Genomic DNA, 25634 nt, shown 5'->3' on the forward strand with positions numbered 1-25634 from the left:
TATTTGAAATAATGCAGCTTAATTTTTCATTTATCTATGTAATTTGTTATATGTCATTGGATCAGCTATACACATTCTATTTCCTTTTTGAAAAAAAACATGTAATTTCACAGTTGAGAATAGTAGGCTCAGAGAACACGGGCATCTCGTACTGGTATTAATCCAGACCTACTCCAGGGCTGTCAAATGCAAAAATTGAATGGTAAAGCGAGGAGGAAATTGAAACAGAAAGAAGCCAAACTCCTTTTGTAAAATTTAAGAAGGATGAAAAGGCAATTTGAATAGAAAATTGACCCTGGCGAATAATTTGGCAAGATGTATTGGCTTCTTCAAGGCCTGGAGTTTACAGGAAGATTAAATGCAGCAGACAGGAAATGGGCAGGAAGTGGATGTAAAGCACAAGACAATGGGGTCCTTTGTTCAGCTATCACCATGATGTGATTTTTTAGGTTTATATGTCATAATTGAAGAAAAAGTGATGCAAGTTGGCAGTAGAATATGCCAATATTTTCCATATCCAAAATGTCAACAGTAGTTAGGAAACAGCAATTTCAGTCACAGATCTCATGGACACTATTGTAAATAGGAGGAAATTTGAAAATATATTGCATATTGTAAATCTGTGTCGCTGAATTAACCTAAGAGTATAAGAATCCAAATATTGGTACTTATATTAAAAAGTGTCCAAGTTAATGTGTGCTCTTGTATGTAAATAACCAGGGAATGTTACTTATATTTGGAGGGGGTGATGATGGGGAAATTCCTTGCATGTTCTGAATGTTGAGAATTATACTTCCATACCCATCCTTGGCAGAGTTCATACAAACATCCCCTAGCAACCTGGGTGACAATAATTCAGAATAACAAGGGAAAGGCTGGACAAAAGAGTTACCATTTATTGATCAACTATTATTTGCCAGCCATGTGCTAAAAACTTTCAGGTATAATGTTTAATTTACTTTTCTCAATATTAATAATTAGGGATAGTTATGGCATATTTTCTTATATCAAGATATAAGGAGAAGATAGAAGAAAAACTCAAACGAGGTCAGACAATCAGTAGATAAATTTGAGTCTTATTGACTTTATGGATCCTTTCAATAACATGATATTACCTCTGAAACCAATAGAACACTTACTAGTTAAGTAAATGAATAAGATTTTAATTTAAGATGATTGGTTTCTTACAAATATTCTTAAACTGCTCTCCTGCAAACTCCTCAAGGTGATAAACCTGCAAGGATGTTCTTATTCTCAGCTGGCTGTTAGCTTATCACTCTGGGTGTCATTGTTAATCAGTTAAATCACCGGTGTCCATGTGTCATTAATTATGCAATCCTAGCAGTAAAAATGTTATCATGTACATATACTTACATGTGTATACTATAAGTATACTTACATATTTATAAATTAAATATATGACCTGCTACAATAAGGTATATTGTACATTATAAAGCTCAAACAAACTAGAAATGTAAAAACTGAAAAAAGGGGCTTCCCTGGTGGTGCAGTGGCTGAGAGTCCACCTGCCGATGCAGGGGACACGGGTTCATGCCCTGGTCCGGGAAGATGCTGCGGAGCGGCTAGGCCCGTGAGCCATGGCTGCTGAGCCTGCGCGTCCAGAGCCTGTGCTCCACAGCGGGAGAGGCCACAGCAGCGAGAGGCCCGCGTATGGCAAAAAAAAAAAAAAAAAAAAAAAAAAAAACTGAAAAAAGATGATATAAATTTTTAAACCATTATTTTATATTTGCTATGCTGTTTTATTATGTATTGCTGCTATCATTATATATTATTTGTTTTAGTTATGAATAGTGAACACATTAAAATATTTCTAGTAATAATGAGAGTGAATATTCCTCATTATTTTAAAAATCTTAGCTTAAAACTTGTAATAGCACAATTTTAAAGTTTTAGGCTCAATTCTGTATATAATTTTATCTATACAGATACATTTTTGAATACTTTTTGAAGTATGCCATCCACTAAGTGAATTAATCATATAATTCAATGAATTATCACAAAGTAAACGTACCCAGACCCCAAAATAGAACAATCCCACACCCCATAAGCTACTTTTTTGACCCTTAGTGTAACTATGCCTTCAGTCTCTCATAAAGGGATATCTAATAGTGTTTTTTTTTAATTTATGCATTTTATTAATATCCATTTAACAACCTCATTTTCCAGCTGGGGTTTGGATCTGTCAGGATAGAGTAGAATATGTTGCGGTAGCAAATAATCCTCCAAATAATGGTGGCTTAAGACAACAATAGTTTACTTCTCAAATACACTACCATTCATTGCAGATCAGCATTGCAGACTTTAGGTTCATAGTCCACAAGGATTTGAGCTGTTGGAGGGGTGCTTGAAAGGTTCTGGTAGCCATACCAAAAGGAAAGAGAGAGCATATTTAACTACTCCTTGACTCTGTAAGCTTTTACCCAGAAGTAATTTCTGTTTGCATTTCTTTGGACAAAGGGAGCAAGAAAATACAAACTTACCGTGTGTCTAAAAAGAAAACCAGAAAAATTTGGTAAACAGAACTGATGACTACTACAATTTGTAGTCCTACAATCTGTCCTTCAGGTTATCAAACATTTGGTTCATTCCCATTCTTGCATGCAAAACATATCTACCCCTACCCAGGAGAAACAACTTAAAATTTCCATACGATTACAGCATCAAATTCAAAGCCCAGGATTTCGGGATAATGCACAGTGGTATCTTCATCATTCATCATCACTCTATCCAAGAAAGGAAAAGCAAAGGGCACACAGGAGTTACTGGTCCATGACAAGTCTAAAATCCTAGAGAGAAATTTTGAGGGTCCCTATCTGGAGTGAAGAGTACTCCTTGATTAGCCTCTGATTTCTTCCTTGTCCACAGTTCACTGTGGTCCTTGGATTTGTCTTCTTTGTTCATTACTTTTTATTATACTCCTTGGCCACATAAAAAATGAGCATCAGGGAATATGCCCTCTTGGGGCCTGAGGAGGTTTTTCGACCCACTTCCTGATCTTAGTTATAACTCCAAGAGTCATTTAAATCTTGAGCTTTTCTAGGTTTTCTATTTCTTTGGTGGTACACAATTTTTTAAACTTATTAGACTTCTTATCAATATTATTCTGGTAATTTTCGTATACAAATGATTGTACCTACAGCTGTTTTTTAGACAGAAGTATTAGATTTGCTCTATTTTTTTGCTTTATTGCCACTTCCAACTCTCATATTAATTGTTGGTACTTTGGGAATATCAGGTTTCTTTGGAAGACCCACAACTTCAGTCTCTTTTCTCTTAGTCCTTTTTGTCCAATTGAAAGCACTTACAGGGTGTAAACCTGATCCATCCAGAAGTTTTTTTTTTTCCTTTTTATTTATTTTATTAGTTTCTGCTTTATAACAAAGTGAATCAGTCATACATATACATCTGTTCCCATATCCCTTCGCTCTTGTGTCTCCCTCCCTCCCACCCTCCCTATCCCACCCCTCCAGGCGGTCACAGAGCACCGAGCTGATCTCTCTGTGCTATGCGGCTGCTTCCCACTATCTATCTACCTTACGTTTGGTAATGTATATATGTCCATGCCCCTCTCTCACTTTGTCACAGCTCACCCTTCCTCCTCCCCATATCCTCAAGTCCATTCTCAAGTAGGTCTGTGTCTTTATTCCTGTTTTACCCCTAGGTCCTTCATGACATTTTTTTTCTTAAATTCCATATATATGTGTTAGCATACAGTATTTGTCTTTCTCTTTCTGACTTACTTCACTCTGTATGACAGACTCTAGGTCTATCCACCTCATTACAAATAGCTCAGTTTCGTTTCCTTTTATGGCTGAGTAATATTCCATTGTATATATGTGCCACATCTTCTTTATCCATTCATCCGATGATGGACACATAGGTTGTTTCCAGCTCCGGGCTATTGTGAATAGAGCTGCAATGAACATTTTGGTACATATCTCTTTTTGAATTATGGTTTTCTCAGGGTATATGCCTAGTAGTGGGATTGCTGGGTCATATGGTAGTTCTGTTTGTAGTTTTTTAAGGAACCTCCATACTGTTCTCCATAGAGGCTGTACCAATTCACATTCCCGCCAGCAGTGCAAGAGTGTTCCCTTTTCTCCACACCCTCTCCAGCATTTATTGTTTCTAGATTTTTTGATGATGGCCATTCTGACTGGTGTGAGATGATACCTCACTGTAGTTTTGATTTTCATTTCTCTAATGATTAATGATGTTGAGCATTCTTTCATGTGTTTGTTGGCAGTCTGTCTATCTTCTTTGGAGAAATGTCTATTTAGGTCTTCTGCCCATTTTTGGATTGGGTTGTTTGTTTTTTTGCTCTTGAGCTGCATGAGCTGTTTATAAATTTTGGAGATTAATCCTTTGTCAGTTGCTTCATTTGCAAATATTTTCTCCCATTCTGAGGGTTGTCTTTTGGTCTTGTTTATGGTTTCCTTTGCTGTGCAAAAGCTTTGAAGTTTCGTTAGGTCCCATTTGTTTATCTTTGTTTTTATTTCCATTTCTCTAGGAGGTGGGTCCAAAAGGATCTTGCTGTGATTTATGTCATAGAGTGTTCTGCCTATGTTTTCCTCTAAGAGTTTGATAGTTTCTGGCCTTCCATTTAGGTCTTTAATCCATTTTGAGCTTATTTTTGTGTATGGTGTTGGGGAATGATCTAATCTCATACTTTTACATGTCCCTGTCCAGTTTTCCCAGCACCACTTATTGAAGAGGCTGTCCTTTCCCCACTGTACATTCCTGCCTCCTTTATCAAAGATAAGTTGACCATATGTGCGTGGGTTTATCTCTGGGCTTTCTATCCTGTTCCATTGATCTATCTTTCTGTTTTTGTGCCAGTACCACACTGTCTTGATTACTGTAGCTTTGTAGTATAGTCTGAAGTCAGGGAGCCTGATTCCTCCAGCTCCGTTTTTCGTTCTCAAGATTGCTTTGGCTATTCGGGGTCTTTTGTTTTTCCAAACAAATTTTGAAATTTTTTGTTCTAGTTCTGTGAAAAATGCCAGTGGTAGTTTGATAGGGATTGCATTGAATCTGTAGATTGCTTTGGGTAGTAGAGTCATTTTCACAATATTGATTCTTCCAATCCAGGAACATGGTATATCTCTCCATCTATTTGTATCATCTTTAATTTCTTTATTCAGTGTCATATAATTTTCTGCATACAGATCTTTTATCTCCTTAGGTAGGTTTATTCCTAGATATTTTATTCTTTTTGTTGCAATGGTAAATGGGAGTGTTTTCTTGAATTCATTTTCAGATTTTTCATCATTAGTGTACAGGAATGCCAGAGATTTCTGTGCATTAATTTTGTATCCTGCTACTTTACCAAATTCATTGATTAGCTCTAGTAGTTTTCTGGTAGCATCTTTAGGATTCTCTATGTATAGTATCATGTCATCTGCAAAAAGTGACAGCTTTACTTCTTCTTTTCCGATTTGGATTCTTTTTATTCCCTTTTCTTCGCTGATTGCTGTGGCTAAAACTTCCAAAACTATGTTGAATAAGAGTGGTGAGAGTGGGCAGCCTTGTCTTGTTCCTGTCTAATAGTGTTTTCAACCTTTATATAAAGAGAGAATACAGCATGTTCTTGTTTGTGAGTAGTTTCTTTTCTTCAATTTTATGTTTATCTGATTCATCCAATTTGTTGCAAGAAATGATAGGTCATTTGTCTTCATTGATAGGCAGTGCTTTCTTATATGGATATAACTCAAATTTTTTATTCATTTTAATATCAGTAGGCATTTGGCTTACTTCAAATTCTGGATATGACATAATGCTGCTATAACCATGTTTTACCATATCTTTTGTTGCATACACATCTTCATTTCTGTTGAGTTCTAAGAGTATGATTGCTGGGTTATATGGTAAATATAGGTTGAATTTTATAAGAAATTATCAAACAGTTTTCCACAGTGGTTGTATTATTTTACATTTCTACCAGCAATGTGTGAAAAACCCAGTTGTTCCATATATGTACCAACACTTGGTATTGTTATTCTGGATTTTAGGCAATCTGGTGTGTAATAAAAAATATTTTGGTATGGTTTTAATTTGTATTTCTACACTGACTAATGAAATTGTGCATTTCTTCATAAGTTTATTGGCCCTTTGCATAGTCTCTTTTTGTGAAATAACCATGCAGAAATTTTGTCCATTTTTCCATTGTATTATTTGTTTCTTTGTTTAATTGATTTGTAAGAATGTTTATGTTTTCTAAATGTAAGTGCTTTGTGGATACAAGTTATTTATTTTGCAAAAATCTTTACCCATCCTCTGACTTGCCTTTTTATTCTCTTAGTTGTATGTTTTTTGAACAGAAGTTTCTAATTTTAATTAATTCCCATTTCATCCATCTATTTCTTTGTGGTTAGTGATAATTAAGACCTATTTACTCATCTCTTTTTTCATAGTTAGTGCTAAAAGCTTAGAGTGTCTTCTCCCAGCCCAGCCCCATGAAGGCATTTTCCTATATTACATCCCAGAAGCTTTATTAGTTACCAGTTATATTTTGTTCTACCATCATGATCAGCCTGGAATTGATTTTCTGTAGATGATAATAGGGGAAATTTTGCATTTTTCTATATAGATGTTCAACTGACCCAGAACAACTAATTGAAAAACTATCCTTTATCTGTGATTCTACTGTGCCATTTTTGTCATCAATCAACTATCATGCACGGGTCTGACTTTGGACTCTAAATTCTGTTACATTGATCTATTCACCTGTCCCTCAGAGAATCCCACTTTAATTTATTTACCGAGGTTTTATCGTGATAATAGGTAGTACAAGTCATCATATCCAGGAGTCTGATCTTCCAGACTGTTGGGCTCTCTAGTCACTATTCACATGTAAATTTTAGTATTAGCTTGTTAATTTCCCCTAAAAATGTCACAGCTTTTAAAGAGATCTTTAGATTAATTTCATTGGACCTATAGATTAATTTGAGGAGTATTAACATTTTAAATATGTTGAAAATTTCAATTTAAGAAAATAGTCAATCTTTCCATTTTTGAAGGATTTCTTTGGTTTCTTTAGTTGTTGTTGTTGTTGTTTTTCTGTAGAGGTTTTAAAAACCCTTCATTAAATTTTTAATAGGTGTTTCATTTTTTAAATGCTATTAAAAGGGGTATCCTTTTTTTAACTGATTAAATTTCAGCATTTATTAGCACTTCAGTAAAAATATCTGTGCTTTTCAACAACACAAAACGTATATGCTAAGTGAATAAAACCTTAAATTCATCAAGGAATATGAACAGCACTCACAGCATCAATCTCATGATCTCCTCCATCACAGAGAGGAAGCTAATATAGCAGGAATTATATGGAATCTCCAATGTCTAAGTCAAAGATATCAATTAAAGTTGCTTTCTAATTGTTTCTTTTTGGAAAATAGGATTTAAATAATCCTCTAAATTAATCTTGTATACAGTGACCTTATTATTTTTATTTTTAATACAAATAGTCTTTATTTTGGATTTTCTACATGCACAATCATTTCATTGACAAATAATGGCAACTTTATTCCTTCATGTCATATTATTTCACCTTTTATTTATTATTCTTTCTTTACGGCAGTGGCTAGGCCTCCACTACAATAATGATTAGAAGTTATAATAGCATAGTAACGTCAGAGAGAAAGAAATTTTTCTCTACCCTCCTAGGTTCTTCTGGCTGATCCAAGAATTAAATTGGCATGAGACAGATTAACAGAAAAAAATCAAATAAAATTTTAATAACATGTATACATGGGAGAGACCCAGGAGAACTGAGTAACTCACTTTAGGTGAAAATGGCTGAAGCCCTCAGTTTATTTATTATTTTTTATTGAAGTATAGTTGATTTACAGTGTTGTGTTAATTACTGCTGTACAGCAGAGTGGTTCAATTATACATATGTATACATTCTTTTTTTTTAAATATTCTTTTTCATTATGGTTTATCATAAGATATTGAATATAGTTCTCTGTGCTATACAATAGGACATTGTTTATGAAGCCCTCACTTTATTTATTTATTTATTTATTTATTTATTTATTTATTTATTTATTCAATTTATCAGACATTTATTTCTCATAGTTCCAGATGCTGGAAGTCTGAGATCAGGGTGCTAGAATGGATGGGTTTTTGGTGAGGGCCCTCCTCCTGGTTCACAGGATAGAGCAAGTTCCCTCGTGTGTGCCTCTTCTTATCAAGGCACTAATCTTATCAGGGCTTTACCCTCATGACTTAATGACCCAAAGACTCCCATTTCTTAATATTGTCTCACTGGGGTTTAGGCTTCAACATATGAATTTTGGGGAGAAGCAGACATGAAATCCATAACATTCACTGTTTTCATTTCTCTTGTATAAGTATTTGACAATTTAGTTATCCTTTCTCTTGTTGGTAGACATTTGGGTTGTTTCCAGTTTTTTGCTATTGTACACAATGCTACTTTAAAAATTATGAATCATGGTGAACCTTTACAAGATAGATTTACCTAAGTGTATGTACCTACTAGTGGATTTGCTAAATCTTATAGTCTGTGTGCCTGTTCTACATTCTAGGTAGTACTAAACTTTTTTTCAAATACTTGAACCAAATTACACCCCTACCAGCAGTATGTGAAGTTCCCTATACTGTACATCTTTCTAAATTCTGAAACTGTCCGTTTGAATTTTTGAATTTTGTTTCTCAGGTGGATATGGTGATAGTATCTCACTGAGGCTTTACTCAACCTTCTCCTGGTTACTGTTGGATTGGCATCTTTGCTTACGTTTACTCACTATTCAGGTTTCCTTTTCTTTTTAAAAAATAAATTTATTTATTTATTTTTATTTTTGGCTGCATTGGGTCTTCGTTGCTGTGCATGGGCTTTCTCTAGTTGCGGCGAGCAGGGGCTCCTCTTCGTTGCAGTGCGTGAGCTTCTCATTGCGGTGGCTTCTCTTGTTTCAGAGCACGGGCTTTAGGTGCACAGGCTTCAATAGTTGTGGCATGTGGGCTCAGTAGTTGTGGCTCGCAGGCTCTAGAGTGCAGCCTCAGTAGTTGTGGTGCACGGGCTTAGTTGCTCTGCAGAATGTGGGATCTTCCCAGACCAGGGCTCAAACCCATGTTCCCTGCATTGGCAGGTGGATTCTTAACCACTGTGCCACCAGGGAAGTCCCCAGGTTTCCTTTTCTTAAGTGTCTATTCAAGTCTTCTGACCATTTTTCTAGTGGGCTTAGTGTTAAACAGATATAGTTTTCCAAGTCTAAGTTCTAGAGCTCTTTTTGGGTTACATGTTGCAAACCCCTTCTCCCAGTATGTAACTTTTTTTTTTTTTTACTTTTTTTACATCTTTTGATGACTGGAAGCATTTATTCTTCCAATGTTTATTCTCCCATTTTTTTAATTAGTTTCTGCTTTATAACAAAGTGAATCAGTCATACATACACATCTGTTCCCACATCCCTTCCCTCTTGCATCACCCTCCCTCCCACCCTCCCCATCCCACCCCTCCAGGCGGTCACAAAGCACCAAGCTGATCTCCCTGTGCCATGCTGCTGCTTCCCACTATCTATCTACCCTACGTTTGGTACTGTATATATGTCCATGCCTCTCTTTCGCTTTGTCACAGCTTACCCTTCCCCCTCCCCATATCCTCAAGTCCATTCTCAAGTAGGTCTGTGTCTTTATTCCTGTCTTACCCCTAGGTTCTTCATGACATTTTTTTTTCTTAAATTCCATATATATGTGTTAGCATACGGTATTTGTCTTTCTCTTTCTGACTTACTTCACTCTGTATGACAGACTCTAGGTCTATCCACCTCATTACAAATAGCTCAATTTCATTTCTTTTTATGGCTGAGTAATATTCCATTGTATATATGTGCCACATCTTCTTTATCCATTCATCCAATGATGGACACTTAGGTTGTTTCTATCTCCGGACTATTGTGAATAGAGCTGCAATGAATATTTTGGTACATGTCTCTTTTTGAATTATGGTTTTCTCAGGGTATATGCCTAGTAGTGGGATTGCTGGGTCATACGGTAGTTCTATTTTTAGTTTTTTAAGGAACTGAAGCCCTCACTTTAAATACCACCCTCAGCTAAAGACAAAAGAGGGTGTTGAGGGTAGGGACAGTCAGTTCTGGATGGTGACCAGGAAGAGCATAGTAAACAGGAGTAAGGTCGTTATGCAGATTTAAGTCTTTGTCTTCTCCATCTAGAGATTTTGACGATGATCTTCCTCTCCCTGGTACATCCAGGGAGACACCCTTACAAATGGAGATTTCCCTTATAAATGCAATTGTTTCTTACAAAAGAATAACTTCTACTCAGTTTTCAGAGTTCTTCCCATGTCTTCTGTTTCATAGGAAATAACCAGCTTAAGATAATGAATTTGCCAGAGAGACCTATTTGGGGGTGGCGAATCCTGTTCCCCTACAGCAGGTATCTGTATCCCCTTCCCAATATCATAGGAAAGCAGCTTGTTTACACTCCCTTTATCAGATTAAAAGACTTCACTTCTGTCCCTAGTTGCCAATGATTTTTTATTGTGAATATTGAGTTTTATCGAATGCTTTATCTTTTATTCCCTCCATGTGGTGAATGATATTGATTGAACTTTGAATGTGTACCATCCGCACATTCTTGGAACAACTTCCACCTTGCCATGATATATTATTATTCTAGTTATATTTTACTAGGTTTTGATTGTTAATATCTTTTTTTTAGGTTTGCCTCAATGTTCATGAGGGAAATTGTCCTATAATTTTTCTTTCTTATAATGTTCTCATTAGGTTTTGATATTAAGGTCATGTTGGTTACATTAAAAGAAGCCATGTGGGCTTCCCTGGTGGTGCAGTGGTTGAGAGTCTGCCTGCTGATGCAAGGGAAACGGGTTCGTGCCCCAGTCTGGGAAGATCCCACATGCCGTGGAGCGGCTGGGCCCATGAGCCATGGCCGCTGAGCCTGCGCTTCCGGAGCCTGTGCTCCACAATGGGAGAGGCCACAACAGTGAGAGGCCTGCGTACTGGGGAAAAAAAAAAAAGAAGCCATGTGATTTCCCTCTCTATTATCTGGAATAATTTGTGTAATAATGGTCTTATTTCTTCCTTAAACATTTGGTGGAAATCACAGGTAACATAATTTGGAGTCCAAAGTTGTCTTTGCTTTTTTTTTGGTGGAAAAAATATTAATAACATATTAAAATTTAAAAAATGAACTATTGGACTCAGAGTTGGTAAGATTTATTTTTCCAAGAGTTTATCCATTGTGTTTAAATTTTTAAAAAAATTTGCCACACATCTGCAGCAACATGGATGGACTTGGAGGGCATTATGCTAAGTGATATAGACAGAGAAAGACAAATATTGTGTGATATCACTTATAAGTGGAATCTAAAAAACACAACAAACTAGTGAATATAACAAAAAAGAAGCAGACTCACAGATATAGAGAACAAACTAGTGGTTACCAGTGGGGAGGGAGGAGGGGCAATACAGGGCCGGGGAAGTGGGAAGTACAAATTACTGGGTATAAGATAGGCTCAAGGACGTATTATACAACACAGGAAATATAGCCAATATTTTGTATTAACTGTAAATGGAAAGTAACCTTTAAAAATTATATAAAAATAAAAACATTAAAAAAAAAATCCACATAGGTACTGAGAACAGAGTGGTGGTTTCCAGATGGGAAGAGGTTGGGAAGTATGGTGAAATGGATAAAAGGGATCAACTTAATGGTGAGGGATTGAAACTAAATGTTTGGTAGTGAGAACTCTGTAGTGTATACAGAAGTCGAATTTAATGTTGTACCCACAAAGCATATAATGTTATAAAGCAAAGTCACCTCAATGAAAAAGAGAAAAAACAGAAGAGAAAAAAACAAAGCAAAACAAATTTTGCCACAGTGTTCTTCATAACATTCTTCTATTATCTTTTACTTATAGTGGTGCTTGATCTTCATTCTGCATATTGGTGCTTTGTGCCCCTTTCTTATTTTCCTTATCTGTTTTGTCAGGGGTTCATCAATTCCATTTTCTTTCTAAAAAATCAGCTTTTGGCTTGGTTGATTCTTTCTATTTTATATTTACTTTTCATTTCTTTAATTTCTTCCTTAATCTTTATTCCTTTCTACTTTTCTTTCCAAGTTAATTTGCTATTCTTTTCTAACTTCTTGACATAAATGTTTAGATAATGGATTTTCAGTTTTTCTTCTCTTCTATGTATATATGGCTGTAAAGTCTCATTGAATCATAGTTTGAGCAATGTTCCACAAGTTTTGATTTGCCTTATTTTTATTTTCATTCATTTTAAAATTCTTTGTTTTTTATTTACCCATTTATAACTTAGGAGTCAGTATTTAATTTCCACTAGTAAAGGAGTCTCCTAATATTATTTATTTGCTTGTTTGTTTGATTGATTTGGTTATTGAGTTCCAATTGAATTCTACTCTGTTTGGAGAACAAACTAAGTGTGATTCCAATCCCATGAAATTTGTTTAGATTTGTTTTACAGCTAAACATATTCATTTTGGTACATATTTTGTGTGCACTTGAAATAATATTAATTAAGATGTTGGGTATAGTATTCTAAACATGACAATCAGGTCAGATGTATTAATCCAATTGTTTATATTTTCTATAGACTTACTAGTTTTTGTCTACTTGTTCTATCAGATACTGAGAGTTGTATGAAAATCTTATTATGAGTATGTGTTAGTCTCTATTCTCTTTTACTTCTGTCAAAATTTGCTTATATATTTTGAAGCCATATTATTAGGTACCTGGTACCATCCCATTCATTACAAAGTTTTATGAGTATTATAAAGTTTTGACTCTTTCCGAGAATATAATGCATAAATCAATGTGACCTGGAACATATAAAACAACAGTATGTCACATCATAACAACTGTGCACAACTAAATGGGGACCAAAGTCAGCCTCCTTCTGTTCCTTCTTAAATCTCCTTCCTTTCCTTATTAGCTAATAGATATGTGATTCATTGTCATCTGGACCACGAAAAGACTCCAGCTCCTTATTTTAATTTACAGTTTAGCATTTAGAAGTTTTTATTTTTCTGTTTTACATTTTTAAGTCATTATTCAAAGACTGTAATTTTCATTTTCATTTTTGCCTTAAATATTTTTTGGGCTCATTTTAATATAATTATACCAGATTTCTTTTGGTTAACATTTTTCTTATATGTATTTTGCCCCATATATTTGTTGTATATTTAAAAGGGGGGAAGTTATTAAAGGACATGGAGAAATAATAAAACCTTAGCTTCAGTGGAAAATAATCCAAGAACTGGAAAACTACTGGGATCCAAGGGTCTCCCTTTCCCAGAGCTTATATTTCCTCATCTCTACTTTATTCTGCCCACTATCTCTGTAATTCTCTCTTACTGGTCAAGTAATGAGAAGCATCTCTTGTATAATATGTGGATTATGGTGTATAGGCTATAGCTCACTGAGGACTCAACAATCAATCTTGCAGGAGACAATAAGAAATGCCCTGCCAGTTGTCAATGATCATTGGATCTGCAACTGTTCTTTGCAAAAGGGTATAACAGAAGGCTAAACATGGTCTGTAACTTCAAAATGTCTTTTTATTTTAATTTTATATTCTTTTTGAATGTTTGCCAAAATTCACCAGTGAAGTGATCTGGTCCTGGACCTTTGTTTGTCTGGAAGATTTTTTTTCATACTTTTATTATTGTATTAATCATATACTTTTAAAAGCTGATGCCTGAGGGTCTGACTCCCAGTCAGCTTAAATCTAGGTGCTGAGATCCTCCCTTTGGGACACTGACAGGTCATGCCACATTCTCAACTACTGGGAGCTATTAAAGATACAATAAACTGCTTGCATGAGCACAGAGGTCTGAGAGACAACCAGGAGCTGAGGCAGGGTTGAGAGACAAGGTTCATTTCCTACATGTGGCCACTCCTTCAAGACTGGGAGAGGTGATTATTTCATCTACTGTACAAAAACTCACACAGAAATTTGAGCAAAATGAAGAAAGATGAATATGGCCCAGATGAAAGAAAAAGATAAAACCTCGTTAAAAAAAAAACAATGGGGCTTCCCTGGTGGCGCAGTGGTTGAGAGTCCGCCTGCCGATGCAGGGGACACGGGTTCGTGCCCCGATCCCGGAAGATCCCACATGCCGCGGAGCGGCTGGGCCCGCGAGCCATGGCCGCGGAGCCTGTGTGTCCGGAGCCTGTGCTCCGCAACGGGAGAGGCCACAGCAGTGAGAGGCCCGCGTACAGCAAAAAAAAAAAAAAAAAAAAAAAAAAAAAAACAATGAAATGGAGATAAGTAATTTACCTGATAAAGAGCTCAAAGTCTTGGTGATAAAGATGCTGATTGAACTAGGGAGAAGAATGAATGAAAATGATGAGATTTTCAAGAAAGTGATGAGAAATATAAGAAAGTACCAAATAGAAGTCACAGAGCTGAAGAATACAACAATTGAACTGAAAAATACACTGGGAGGTTTCAACAGCACACTAGATGAAGCAGAAGGAAGGATCAGTCACCTCAAAGATATTTGAAGTCAACCCATCAAAACAGCAAACATTTTAAAAAATGAAAAAAGTGAAGATAGCTTAAGGGGCTTATGGGACAATATCAAATAGAGTAACATTTGCATCATAGAGCTATTAGAAGGAGAAAAGAGAAAGAAAGGGGAAGAAAACTTATTTGAGGAAATAATGGCTGAAAAGTTTCCCAACCTGGGGAAGGAAACAGACAGCCAGATCCAGGAAGCCCAGAGAATTTCAAATAAGGGAAACCAAAAGAGACCTACACCAAGACACATTATAGTTAAAATGTCAAAAGTTAAAGACAAGAGAGAGTATTAAAAGCAACAAGAGGAAAACAATTTAAATGCAAGGAAACCCCCATAAGATTAGCAGCAGGTTTTTGCAAGAGTAACTTTTCAGGCCAGAAGGGAAATTCAAAGCGCTGAAAGAAAAACCTTCCAACCAAGTATATTCTACCCAGCAAGGTATCATTTAGAAGTGAGAGAGAGAGATAAAGAGTTCTCCAGACAAGCAAAAGCTAAAGGAGCTTATTACCTCTAAACCAGTGTTATAAGATATGTTAAAGGACATTCTTTAAGCTGAAAAGAAAGGGTACTAATTAGTAACAATGACACATGTGGAAGAATAAATCTCACTGGAAAGGTAAATATACAGTAAAGGTAGTGGATTAATCATTTATAAAGCTAGTATGAAGGTTAAATTTTATAAATTATGAGATAGTGCATAAAAATCCAAAATTCTAGTTCCTTGAGGAAAAGTGCTTTCAATGAATTATCTTTAAATTACAGCATGCTACAGAACACTTAGACTACATTTTATGTAATCTATTTCGATGTTAGTGAAATAGTTAAATTAGAGCTTTAAAAAATTGTCAGTATACATACCAAACTTGATTGCTAGTACAGTGGATTTATTTTAATTAATTCCTGAACTCCACAGATGCCCAAACACCTCAACTTATCCAATAATTTCTTCTTAAATCAAACTTTTGAAAAAAATAGAGGGGCTAACAAGTAGCAAAATTGACTGTAAACAGAACTGGCATTTTCTGTTGTTGTTGTTGGTCTGGTGAAGGAAGATAATTAGCAGGAAATGGCCAATAGATAAGATGCAGAAAGACAAAGCTGGGAGCAGGAAGACTCTCTCACCAAGAACCAAAGACACTGGGATCCTCGTGAATTGATTTCATTACAAATCCCAGTAAGTTTCCTGGGACAAGTAGCTAAAGCAGGTCACACATATAAAAATGAAATGCTTTGTTTAGTAAAAGTGGAAGAGTTGAAAACCATACAGAGTTTTATGAGTCAGTACCTTGCTAATCAATGAACACCTTTCAACTTAATTTAAGGCTTTTTTTTTTAAAGTCCTTGAACTTGCTGTTTAATGCAAAAGTGATTAAAAATTGCTGGGACTCTCACAGGCTGTCGACAGAGAGGCCTCAGTTCCACAACTCAGCCAGACACAAATAAAGAAGACATCTGTGTCCAAAAGTTTGACTGTCACTCTCTGTATTGTATGAACCTGAGAGTAAACACTCTTTCAGAAGAGTCTGACCTCAGAAGACACTGGAACATATGGAGTCTGGGGAGGACTAACAGGATTTATATGTACTGATAGGAAAGGGCCACTCGGCACCTGGTGATAACACCGCCTTCAATCAAGGGAAATTAAATTCTAACAGGATTAAAGGAGTCAGCAGTTAATACATAGGAGCAAGATTTCCCCCAAGCCGACATGCACATTGAAAGCCTATCTTATATGGGAGAAACTGCTAAGAACATGACACAAGGCATTAGGGAAAGAAGCAGCTTAAAATATGTGCAGAAATTGTAGCTTTTCATTCTCATATGGCAACACAGATTAGGTCTGAATGTCCGAAGATTTATTGCCCTGTTTTCCAGCAGTGAATGCAAAAACATGCATTAATATAACACTGTGGAACCAACCCAAATAAAATTATGTATCAAGTCTGTAGTGTGATTATCACATATGCACACACACACACACACACATACACACACACTAAAACAATAAAAGGGATGTTCCAAAATATAAAATACAGAAATCATGAGTACCTTTTATTATTCCAAATCAAGGCTCCTTAGTACTTTGTTATTGTGTCTCAGAAATCTAGATGCTCCCTCTCAATGTATCTGTCCTTCTCAATTTGCAAGTTTTTGAAAATTCAAAGGAGATGCCCACAGCTTATGCAAATCAAGGATCAACACTTCCCAACCAGCAGTTATAAGAAACTTGTCTTTTTTCCCCAAAGCTCTCTCTATCCCTGAGAAGAAATATACCTTTCCTTTATGGGCACTGTCACTTTACCATCTTGCTTCCTGCCTGCCATAAATGCAATGTTAGACAAAGGACCCTGCTTCTTTGTGGTTGGTTGTTTCTTTCTCCTTGTAAAAACTGATGCAAGACAATTAGATGCTCTATCAAAAAAGCAAGCTATCAAAAAGTGAGCAGAGATTGCTGAGGGCCCAGGCTGAAGGACAAGCTGTCCTTCAGAGAGGTCATGCCTCCGACGAAACTCGCCTTTCCTTGGGGATGATGGCTCCCTGTCAGTCCTCTCCAGAGGCTTGTTTTGCTCATATCCTATATTTCTCAGAGTCCAGGAAGGAAATTGGTCTCTGTGGTAGATTAATTGCATTAATGGCCCCACTAATTCCTCCTGTCTGACTCTAAACTCAATTAGATTATATAACTTATTTTGGCCAATAGGATGTTAGCAACCTTCATGCAAGAAGAGGCTCAAAAAGTGCTTGCAGGGGCTTCCCTGGTGGCACAGTGGTTAAGAATCCGCTAGCCAATGCAGGGGACACGGGTTCGAGCCCAGCTCTGGGAAGATCCCACATGCTGTGGATCAACAAAGCCCATGCGCCACAACTACTGAGCCTGCACTCTAGAGCCTGCAAGCCGCAACTACTGAGCCTGAGTGCCACAACTACTGAAGCCCTTGTGCCTAGAGCCCGTGCTCTGCAACAAGAGAAGCCACCCAATGAGAAGCCCGCGGACTGCAACAAAGAGTAGCCCCCGCTCACCGCAACTAGAGAAAAGCCCGCGTGCAGCAACAAAGACCCAATGCAGCCAAAAATAAAAGTAAATAAATAAATTTATTTTTTAAAAAAGTGCTTGCATATTTCACGTGCTTTTCTTGCTCTCTGTAATGTCTACATCAACAGGGTCTAGGCAAGCCTGCTGGAGGATGTAAGAGTAGATAAAAGGCAACCCAGCCAAGCCCATCCTAAGTCGGCCAATAGCCAGTGACACCAACCTACGTGATGAGCCTAACCAAGACCAGAAGACTTCTTTTACAACCCACAAGCATGAAGCCTTTGCTTCCATGTGGATAAATCTCTTACTTTCCTTCATGAGCCCAGACCTTCAGAACCAGAACTGTGGCTGGAATAATCTTCCCAATAGGAGAAAATACTCTCCTGGGGATGTGGTGGGGAAGGGGATATCTCACAAGACTTCTTTAGTTACACCTGGGCATTTTCCTGGCTAAATTGCTAAATGCAATCAAGAATAAATGTGATTAAATAATTTGGTATTCACCCTGCTTAGATTAATCTGAAATAGGGCATATTGTTAAATGTGTGATTATAAGATTTGATAGGGCCATTTTCATTTCTCTTTGGAAGATTTTTCTTCTAAGAGTTGAGATGATCCAAGGAACATAATGTATACTTAGGGCTGTGTCTGCATAAGTTGTTCTAAAAGAATTAGGCTGGAGATAAAATTAACTTCTCTTAAAGCTGCTAATTCATCTTTATGGTAATAATCAATTGCATAATAAAATCCAATCTGATATTTTTATACTGTACATATACTTCTGTGAAAATAAAGAGTTCTAGCTGGAAGGTTAAATTTTATTGATAATTTCCAATCCTTGAAATATGGTCAGATTGTATTTTTAAAAATCCACCAACATGCTTTTTATAAGAGATATATCCAAAATGCAAGGGCATGGAAAATTTGAGTGTAAAAATATGTGGAAAACATACAAAGCAAATATTAACCAAAAGAAGTCTGGTATAATTAATATATTAAAATAAATAAAAAAAGACCTTAAGACATAAAACAATATTAGGGGTGGAAAGGGTCTTTGTGCAATGATAACAAAAATTAAAACAGAAAAATATAAAATTCTAAATTTGTATGCACCTAGTAAAATAGCCCCCACAGAAATATATTCCTGATAGACTGAGGGCTTAAATTTAAAAGGCAAACTAAAATATTTGGAAGAATATATCCATAACTTTGGAGAAGGAAGTCAAATGAGTCAAAAAGTGCTAAACATAAATCCAGATAGATACATTTGACTAAATTAAGAAGTAGTTATCGTATACATAGGAGACAAACTAATCATGAACATAGTGAGGAATGATAAAAAACAAAATACAGAATAATAGTTACTTCAAGAGTTGAGGAGAAGACGGGGTAAAGGGTAGGAAAGGGGGAAACAAGTGACTGCATCAAGATTAAGAATAGTTTAAAATAAAGTGAGAGATGTTTCATGGGTTGTTAGTGGTATGCTACATGTTTTACATATATATTACATATATTCTTTTGTATGCATCAAACTTTACATATTAAAAAGTAAAATCAATCCATTTGTCAGCTCTTTGCACCCTATCAAAAGTTAATTAAATTAAATTCAAAACAATAAAAAGACAAAATATCTCCAGAGCTTTACATTTTAAAAGACTAATTAGGGCTTCCCTGGTGGCGCAGTGGTTGAGAGTCCGCCTGCCGATGCAGGGGACACGGGTTTGTGACCCGATCCCGGAAGATCCCACATGCCGCAGAGCGGCTGGGCCCGCGAGCCATGGCCATGGAGCCTGTGCGTCCGGAGCCTGTGCTCTGCAACAGGAGAGGCCACAGCAGTGAGAGGCCCGTGTACAGCAGCAAAAAAAAAAAAAAATACTAATTAATCTTTTGAAAATGAATTCAGTTAATTGTTTTGGGTGGAAGCCCTGTATAAGAAAAGAAGAAAAGCATTAAAAATAGAGAAATTGAGGGGCAGGTTGGGGGTGGGTAGAGAGAAGGAGGGAAAAGGAGGGAAGGTAGCGAGAGACAAAGAGGGACAGAAAGAGAGTTTGAAAGTGAGACAAACACAAAGAGACAGAAAAAGTAGAGAACATAGACACTTAACAAACACTAAATTTGATGTAATAAATAATGCTTTTTAGCATTATTTTTATCCTATCTGCCTCCCTAAAATGATAAAGGAGGGACTCAAGTTGGATTAGAAGCATTCTTGGCATTTGCTATTCTGAATGTATTTTCCGTCCTGAAGCTACTGTGCATGAAGCCAGGAGCAATTACTTTCAAGTACTTTCTACTTTCAAGTAGAGACACTGTCACTACCTTTCAAGGTGTCATTGTCCTGCATTTCATCAGAACTACTTGAGCCAGCTAGAGGTTCACATACCAAGCATTACAAAATAAACAGAGAATTAGAATTCTTTCCATCTGTAAATCAAGGAAATGCAAAATTGAGCTCTGAGGAAAGAGACACTCCCCTTTGTTATGGGAAAAGAATGGATTCCAAGCTTTCTGGTGTGGTGCAAACACTCATTTTAATGAGGGTCTTTTACTTCTTATTATTCTTCTAAGATGTTAGCAGTTCAACTACCTACTTTGAAAAACTGTTTTCTATCTTTCTAACTAAAGCTGTTTCTATTCAGAAACAATAGACTAACCATTTTCCAATGGAATTTTTTTTTCTTTCCAGCAATCTTGATGAATGGTCAGTTGTCCAAAGTTTGACTTACTAGGTCTATAGCAGATCAGTTGTGCCCATGTGAACAACTGGCATGAACTGATGGTTTCTTAGCCAGGTGTTTTTCAGGTATGTGAGTACCTGAGTGTTGATATGCAGAACTGTTTGTATTCATTTGTCCACAGAAAATTCACATGACTCTTGGGTAATTTACTTGTTTAGAAATATTGTGCACTTTTTAACCCACCTCCGTCTTGACCCAAGCAAGTTTGGCTTCAAGATTTTTTTAATATAGTTAAAGTGTACAGCTTGATGATATGATACACATATACATTATGAAATAACCATCACAATCAAGCTAATTAATATATCTATCACCTCGCACAGTTCATAGTTAACTTTTTTGTGGGTGTGCAGTGGTGAGAAAACTTAGAATTAACCCTCTTTGCAGATTGCAAGTACACAGTTCACTATTGTTACCTAGAGGCACCATGCTATACACTAGATTTCCAGAATGTATTTATCTTGCAAAACTGAAACTTAACCAACATCTCCCCATTTCCCAATTCCTCCAGCCCCTGGTCACTACCATTCTACTTTCTGTTTCTATGAGATTGTTTTAGATTCCACATGTAAGTGAAACCATACAGTATTTGACTTTTTGTGTCTGGCTTATTTCATTTAGCACAGTGTCCTCCAAGTCTATCCATGTTGCTGCAAATGGCCAAATGTTCTTTTTACAGGGTGAATAATATTCCTCTGTTTGTATATGCCACATTTTCCTTATTCATTCTTTCATCAGTAAACATTAGATTTCTTCCATATCTTTTCTATTGTGAATAATGTCACAGGTATCTCTTCCAGATTCTCATTTCAATTCCTCTGGATATATACCCAGAAGTATGATTTCAGGGTCATATAATAGTTCTATTTTTAATTTTTTGAGGAATTTCCATTCTGTTTCCATAATGGCTACACCATTTTACATTTCCACTAACAGTGTGCTATAGTTCCCTTTTTTCACATCCTAGCCAACATTTGTTATCTTTTGTTTTTTAAATAATAGCCATCCTAACAGTAGTGAGGTGATATCTCATTGTGGTTTTGATTTGCATTTCACCGATGACTAGTGACGTTGAGCACTTTTTCATATACCTGTTGTCCTTTGGCATGTCGTCTTTGGAAAAATGTCTATTCATGTCCTTTGCCCATTTTTAAGTCAGGTTATTTGGGTTTTTTGCTATTGAGTTGAATGAGTTGCTTATATATTTTGGAAGTTAACCCCTTATTCTATATATGGTTTGCAAATATTTTGTTCATTCTGTAGGTTGCCTTTTCATTTTGCTGATTGTTTCCTTTGCTGTGCAGGAACGTTTTAGTTTTATGTAGTCTCACTTGTTTACTTTTGCCTTTGTTTCATGTGCTTTTGGTATCATATCTAAAAATTTGTTGCCAAGACCAGTGTCAAAGAGCCGTTTCCTCAAGGGTGTTTTTGGACATATGATACTCAAAAGGATCTTAACTTCCCCTAAAAATACCAAACTCCTGGTGAGTCTCAAATTGAAAACTGGCTTCAGTGCATCAGTAATTTTCCATAAGAATTTAATAGCTTCAAGGAAATTACAGTTCCATCTCCTTTGTGGATTTTAGCTGGGGTGCAGTGTTCAAAATTGAATACACAAAAGAGGCAATTATTGAACCACACGTACATGCTGTTGTGGTAGTTAAGAAAACATAACTGGCCTAGTTTACATATACACACAACATACACACACACTGGCCTACTTACATATACATATACACAAAACACACACACACACATACACACACATACACACATACACACTACTTGATCTACTTAAAATCTGTTCCTAGCCTCCAAATTCCTCAGAGCTTAGAGAAATAAAACCAAGGTCATGGCTATATAATTGCAAAGATCCAACTGTGTCCTATTAACCCAATCACTTCATGAGCTAATTCAGAGGCCATGTGTCTACAAAACTTCAGTGTGTTTAAGATTCATAATTAAATTTGAAAAATGAAAGCTCATCTTGCTGGCTTTGTTTAAATATCCATGAAATGTGTGGCTATCATACAGAATCTCGTGGACAGGCTCTACCTTTCTTAAATCTAGCCTTTTCTTTTTATTACGATGCCAGTTTACAGTAAAGGATATGGCACTGCTTTCTATAAAGACATCCCATCTTGAAACTCAGGAGATTCAAAAACTAACCCTGAGTGTATATTTGAGGAAGTTCCCTGAATTTCTCTGTGTTCCTGGAGAAAATAAATCTAAAACTACGGACAGTTTCTATGTATGAATATCTGTGATTCAAAAATGCCCACCAGGGAACACTGTTCATCAGTCTGGAGTAGTGAGGGGATAAGCGACTATTAGTCCAGATCCTCTGAGAAACAGATGGCAAGAAAGCATTAAACACAAAGGATTTTTTTAGCAGGGGAACAGCTGTGAGAAAAAATAAGGAGGGAGCTGGGAATATCTGGGAGAGCTGTTAGACAACAGTACACATCTGACCAGGAGAGAAAGTGAGAGTGAATAAAAGTGGGGTGAAAACTTCCTAGACCACTTTACAGTCTGAGTTCTAGCAAGGCTTTCTGGGTGTTTCTGAGCCAAAGTCAGTCATCAGAGGAGGAGTCCTATGTCTCTCAGAAAGACCCACCTTAGCATGAGCCATGATTGGCTGGGAGCAGCCCTGGGAGGTGAGGCCTCAGCCCAGACTCGGTGATGAATTGTGGAGCTCATTGCCTGGGCCTCTGGGATTTCAACCTCATGCCATAAATGTCTTCACATGCCATAAACAAGACACAGAATAATTTAGGTAACATTTATAGATGATGATTTCTTTATTAGTCAGCTTGTTACTATAAAATGCTATATAACAACCTCCACATCTGCCTATTGGCATGCCTTTTAATATTTTTGTTGAAAGATGCACATGTGAAAGGAACTTAGATACGAGGAATTAAAGTAAGTAGTCTTTAGTGTGAGGTTTTAGGTTAACCTGGCTAAAAATTGGACTATGTTTAATGTTTACCCTAGTGATAGGTACAAAAGACCTTAATTTCCTCCAGCGTGCCTTTTTTTTTTTCTTTCTTGTTGACTTTGGGATTCCCTAAGTATTCCTTGTCAGAGAGATGTTACCCCTTACCAAGCACTGATATAGTCTCCATGACTATAATTTGGTTTCTTTAAGAGTGTGTGTGTGTAATATATATATATATATATATATATATATATATATATATTTATTTATATTTATATTTATATTTATATATTCATATTTACCCAGCATATTATCCTTTGAGATTAGCTTCTCAGTATAATATCATTGAGATCCATTCAAGTTGTTTCATACATCAGTAGTTAATTCCCATTTATTACTGAGAAGTAGTCCATTGTATGCATGAACCTCTGTTCATTTAACTGTTAAAGGACATTTGGGTTATCTCCAATTTTGGACAATTACAAATAAAACTGCTATGAACATTCATGCACAGATTTTGTGTAAACATACATTTTCAGGATTCTAGAATAAATATCCAGGAATATGATTGTTGGGTCAAATGATGATTGTTATATTTAACTTTACAAGAAACTGTGAAACTGTTTTTCAGAGTGGTGGTACCATTTTATATCTCCACTAACAAAGTATGAGAGATTAGTTGTTTCACATCCTTGCTAGCACTTAAAATTAACACTATTTTAAAAAATTTTAGTCCTTCTAATCGGTGTATAGTTGCATCTTATTATAGCCTAAATTTGCATTTCACTAATGCCAGTGATGTTGAACATATTTTTATATGAACATTTGCCATCCTTATATTCTCTTTCACAAAATATCCAAGATTTTGTCCATTTTCTAATGGCATTGTTTGTTCTCTTATTATTTAGTTTACAAAATTCTTAATATATTCTGTATCCAAACCTTTGTCAAATAATTTCTCCCAGTTTATGGTTTGTCTTTTATCATCTTAACAGGGTATTTTGCAAAGCAAAATTTTAAATTTTTAATAAAGTTTAAGTTATTGGTTTTTTAATAGATTGTGCTTTTGGTGACATATCTGAGAACTCATTACCTCATATTTTTTAATAGATTAAAAATAGTAATAAATAAATATAAGACAGAAATGTAATGATAGGTATTTTTGAGAGGTTAATTAAACATACATAATGCTACTATATATTTGTATAATATATAAATATATATATATATGTTTATAATGTTTGTATATGTACACACATATATATAGCCACAAAATAAATGTACCAATAAATCATGTCTAAAGGCAGATATTGATTTGTAAGAGGCAATTTAGAAAATTATGAGAGTATTTGCATAGCTTTATGCTAATAAATTTGAAAACAATTGAAATGGATGATTTTCTAAGAAATTTTAAATTACCAAATTTAAAGTCTAAATAATATAATAATCATGTAGAAAATGCAGTAAAGACTTAAACATCTACCTACACAAAAGGAAAACAATATATGTTTTTATCATTACTATGTTTAAACATCAAAAAACTATAAATGTCTGCATTTTATACAATATTAAAATAAAGAAAGGAAATACAAGTTTTCCAGTGAACTTAGTTAAACAAATCATGACAAAATCAAAGAGGAAAAAAAAAGACTGATCAAGTTAAATTATACTCAATAAAATTATGAACTGTATTAGGAAATATTATCAATTACAGTGATCAAGTGAGGTTAATGCTAAAAATGAAGAACAACCAAATTTCCAGAAATCTACTAACAGATTTACTATATGAATAAATCTATTAAAAAATATGAAGTTTACAGTTATCTCAATACATCTTAAAAAGGTATATAATTCACATTGTATCTAAGGCACCTAGAAGTTTTAATAATAATAATAGAATATTTAATTAAAATGTAATTTCCACATACTTATATGTGTATATATAGGTAAGTTTATATATGTAGTTATAGCACACAATAATAGCCAGCATCATGATTAATATTTAAACACTAGGCACTTTCCCATTTAAGCTAGGAACAAAAGAAGAACAATTGCAATCATCACTATTCTTTATAATTGTTCTGAAAATATAAGCAATATAAATACTGGAAGTAGGAAGAAAATAATAATTATTATTTGCAAATTATGTGATTATACATTCAAGAAATGCTAAGAAAAATGACAATTAGTATTAATGGAAGAGTTCAGTAGTGAGGCCAATCACAAAATAAACAATCAAATATAGTTTTCTTGTATAATAATGATATTTTAGAAGTTGTAATACAGAAAATTATTGCATTTACAATAGTAATATTTTAAATACTGATATTGTTTCACAAATATAAAATAATAA

This window comes from Mesoplodon mirus, assembly GCF_964341445.2.
Source record: "Mesoplodon mirus genome assembly, chromosome: 15".
Lineage (NCBI taxonomy): Eukaryota > Metazoa > Chordata > Mammalia > Artiodactyla > Ziphiidae > Mesoplodon > Mesoplodon mirus.